Source organism: Arachis ipaensis, chromosome B10 (assembly GCF_000816755.2).
Source record: "Arachis ipaensis cultivar K30076 chromosome B10, Araip1.1, whole genome shotgun sequence".
NCBI lineage: Eukaryota > Viridiplantae > Streptophyta > Magnoliopsida > Fabales > Fabaceae > Arachis > Arachis ipaensis.
The window spans coordinates 27,223,576-27,228,140 of NC_029794.2; positions in this window are offsets into that span (position 1 = coordinate 27,223,576).

Below are 4,565 nucleotides of genomic sequence, written 5' to 3' on the forward strand. Positions count from 1 at the left end.
TAATTTAACTTAAATATGATTTTCTTTCTTTTTACTTTTTCTTCCATTTAAATAAAAAAATTCTCTTATTTTTTTTTCATTCATTTTTCTTCATCTAAACAACGTAAAATATTTTTTATTTTTTTGCTCTCATTTTCTTTTCTCTCTCTTAACCTCATGTTCCAAAAAAAACGAGAAGAAAAAAGGAAAATTTAACACGATGGGAAGTAGAGAAGAAGAAGAAGAAGAAAACACAATGGGAAGCACGACGGAAGAAAGAGAAGAGGGTGGCAACGTCGGCGGTGAGAGAGGTCATCGCCGCCGCTGAATCAAATGCAAGAGAGCGAAAGCAAACAGAGAAGTGAGGGAGAAAGAAGGAGATTAGATTGAGAAAGAAAGGAAGAGGAATAAGGCAACGGCGCTAATGGAGGCCATCACTGCTGCTGGATCCGCCGCCGAAGAAGAAAGTCATTCGAGAGAGGGGAGCTTCCAACGAGGCATATGCTACTCTATTGTACGATGAGGAATTTTTGCTTGGCATTCGAGTTCTTGGGAAATTGATTCGCAACACTGGATCCAAGAAGGACATGTTTGTTGTGGTCTCTGATAGAGTCTCTGATTGCCTGCAACCTCCTCCAGGTAACACTATCCTTTATAATTTTCTTTCACTGCGATTTGCATTTATGTTGTTATTAGAGGAAGGAAAATATTGCTGCCCAGGATGGTTGAGATTGATGCTATATATTGAAATTTTGACATTAAATTTCTGCACTTTATGCCTCATTTAACATGATTGATAAAGAAATGCTTAATAGAGGACAATCAGAGTAATTAAGACTGCATAAGGATGCTTCTTGCTTGCACCTTTTGAGATTATATTAGGGTTAATACTAAAAATCATCCCTGAAAGATCATGCATTCTCTATTTTCATCCCCAAATAGTTTTTTTAATTAAATTAGTTCTTGAAAAATTTAAAATCAATCATGTTTGTCCTTCTGTCAATTAGTTAACCGTTTCCATTAATATTTTGCCACCTAAATCGTTAAGTGACACAGCACATATCAAAACGACACCGTTTCTCTCATCTCTCCCCATTTGAAGCTTTCACTTTCACTAGTCGTTACCCAGACGCTCTTTTTTCCTTCTTCACATGAAACACAAAATATCAAACATACAAAGAGAGAAAAGACGACAGAACTCTGATCAAAGAGAAGAACACGGTGCTTTGATCAAAGGGTATGATTTTATAATTCTACCTCTCCTTTCTATTGCGGTTCTACACTTTGAGTTGAAAGAAGTTGCTTTGAGTAGAATCGCCGGAAAAAGTCGCTAAATCGCCAGACTGGAGTCTATGGTGCGAGGTTGCATTTTAGAAAGAAGCCAATTTAAAAGTTATCTTCTTAGGGCTTGTTTGGGTGAGCTTTTAAGAAAAGATCTTTTTTCGAGTTATCTTTTTTTAAAAGATCTTATTGAGAAGTAAAAGTAATTTTATGTTTGGATATCTCATGCAAAAAGATCTTTTTATCTATCAATTATGTTTGGGTATAACAATATAAAAGTACTTTTTTGTTTATTTATTACATGAAAAACATCTTTTTTTAAGAAAAAAATATCTTTTAAAAAAAGATATCAGCTTCTCAAAAAGATCCTTTTTTTATTTTTCTAGTGCTTTTACTTTTACTACTAAAAATTTGCCAAACACGCTAAAAAATAAAAAAAATATTTTTTCATTGAAAAAAAGATTTTTTTTTTTAACAGAATAATAGCGCCCAAACAAATACTTAACCCAGAATGCATTTTGACCCAATCAAAGCCCAATTTGAGTTGAATATATGGAAACCCTAGCAATAAATCCCTAGCCTCTCAATCTTTCTCACTTTTACGATTTACAATCCACAACGTTACCTCCATCTCCAAGCTCTATGGCTCCATTTTTACTTCTCTCCATCTCTCACTTTTCTCTACCTCTGAACTCTGAAATTCGACCAAAATTACTGCCGGTTGTTTGTGTGGCATGCTGTTTGTGGGTGTCGCTAGTGGATTGGTGATGTGGTTGGGCTGTCGGGTTTCTGTGTCGCATCACTGAGTGAGTCTCTCTGGCTCTGTGTAATTGGCATCACTGTTGCTCCATTTTGTCATGTTGCTAATGTCGCTGGTTAGTGGTCACAACTCCAACTATGGCTTAGCATTGGTACCCTAAACTGCGAAGAATGAGCCCAGTCGCACTCTGCATAGCATCGCCGATTATGGCTTCCTCATCCCTTCCAATGATCCGAGCTCCGTCGCGTTCTCTCTAGCTATTGTGATGTTTCATGCGTTTTGAGAGAGAGGAAAAGAGAAACAGCACCATTTTGACACAATATGCCCTAATACCAAAAGACGACGTCATTTTATCATTGTTGATTTGTCATTTAACGATACATGTGGAAAACGTTAATGGAAGGTGTTAACTAATTGACGGAAGGACAAATGTGATTGATTTTAAATTTTGTAAGGACTAATTTGATTAAAAAAATCATTCAGCAACGAAAATGAAAAATGCGTGATCTTTCAAGAGATTTTGAGTATTAATCCGATTATATTATGATCAATTAACAAAAAAAAGTCTATAAGTCTGTTGTACATTATATGATTTGAAATCATCTACTCATTCTATTATATGTAATTTTGGTACATTAAATTACTATTAAAATTTCAAAGATAGATGCAATGATGAAAGTTATTTCTTTAGGTCAAGGTCAGGACATGATCTAAACCTATGGTGCTAACCTTTGCTGTAGAAAAGTTGTGGAACACGTTTGTCTTCTATTTAAAGTAAAAGATGAATTGTCTGAAGTGGAATCAGTGACATTAGATTCTGAAGCCAGTGGGTATGAGCAATAGGTAATGTTTACATTCTATGATGAATGAAACTAGATATCTTGAAATGTACTGAACCCGGTTCAATTCAATCTAACCATGCTTGGTTTTTACATTTTATTTATTTTATTTTTAACTAGATATTCTTAAAATTTATGGAATCCGTTTCCAAGAGGGAGCACAATGCATAAAATTTGTCAGGAATTCTAAAATTTTGGTTAATCTACAATAAAATCATTTTTTTTTTTGCTTTCAAATGATTGCATGCACATTTATCATTGTCCGACGTTCAGATCTATTTGATTATCAAGTGCATTCTCACTCAATAACAATTTTACATCATATATTACAGGGACTTTTGCTTTTTTTAAATACACAAAGAATCTGAATGCAAGTGATCTCAAATCCAACTGTTTGATGACTTTTGCACTATGAAATTTTGGACTAGAACACTTCTATACCATTTGCAATAGTTTATCAGTTCTCACAGGTAATAATGATCTGATTTCAATATTTTTATTATTTTCTTTTTTAAAATCTCAGTTATTCTTGTGGCTGGCCTTTGTAGTTGCATGTGTTAAACAAGCATTATCTCTATTGTGTGTTTTTACCTGAAATGGTAGTTACTGCAGTTGATACTGGGACCAAAGCTTCAGAATTTCTGGCTTTGCATGAGAATGATAATGGCACCACAAATACACCATCTATTGGAACTGTCAAAGCTTTGAAGCAAAGAACTAATTCAACAGGTGAGACATAGTGTTCTTCAACTCCATATCCTGTTGTTGAGTTACTTCCAATATTGTTGGTGTTACAGTGTTTAATAACATTTTTCCCATGGTGTTATTTGACCAGAGAACATACCCGCTTAGTGTCTTACTGAGACAAGACACAAACTATGCTTTCTCTGCCATTTTTGTATACCAGCCTTTGTGTGATTCTAATTGGTTGTCAGTGGAACTAGATTATGTTGTTGAAGAGATGGAAAAAATTGCTGTGGTGAATGTGTTGATTTTGTTATTAACTATGTTTCTTTTTTGGAACTGATATTTTTTCAGTTTTAGGCCTTCTTCATGTAGTTCGAATTATTACATAATAATTATTTTCTGTTGATATTTAGTCCTTCATGTGTTGATTTAGCTCAAAGTATTGCTTTTGAATTATTTTCTGTTCATTAAAACAATTATCAAATTAAATGAATCCTAGATTTAAAACAATTATAGACTAAAATACACCATATCATCTCTTTTTAATTCCTCTAAAGTCAACCCTTTTCAAGATTTAATTGTATACAACCTTCTGCTGGGATGGGTATGTTTTGGCTTGAACTCTTCCTAATTACTTGGCTAGCAATGATTATGATTTGATTTGGTGTCAATCTCATCTTTTGGTTACTTTATTCGGAAACATTTTTGGGTTAGTTCATTGGGGTTAAGAGGTAACCCTGTTTTATTAACATGTGGTCAGTTGAAGTGTCCATGGTATTGGATTAATAGTTTATGTGTATTTATATGTTCATAGAGGATACAGGACAAGAGCAAGGGATTCGGTTCATATGTGAAATCTGGAAAGGTAAGATGGTTTGTGAGGGAGACTGGTAATTGTCATTTCTTTGCTGAGAAATCTTTTCAATTTTTTCATGTTTTAAAGGAAAATTAAAACAAATGTATTGTTATATGTTGCTTTTGTTATGCTTCTTTTGTAGGATCTGCTGATAGTAGAATAA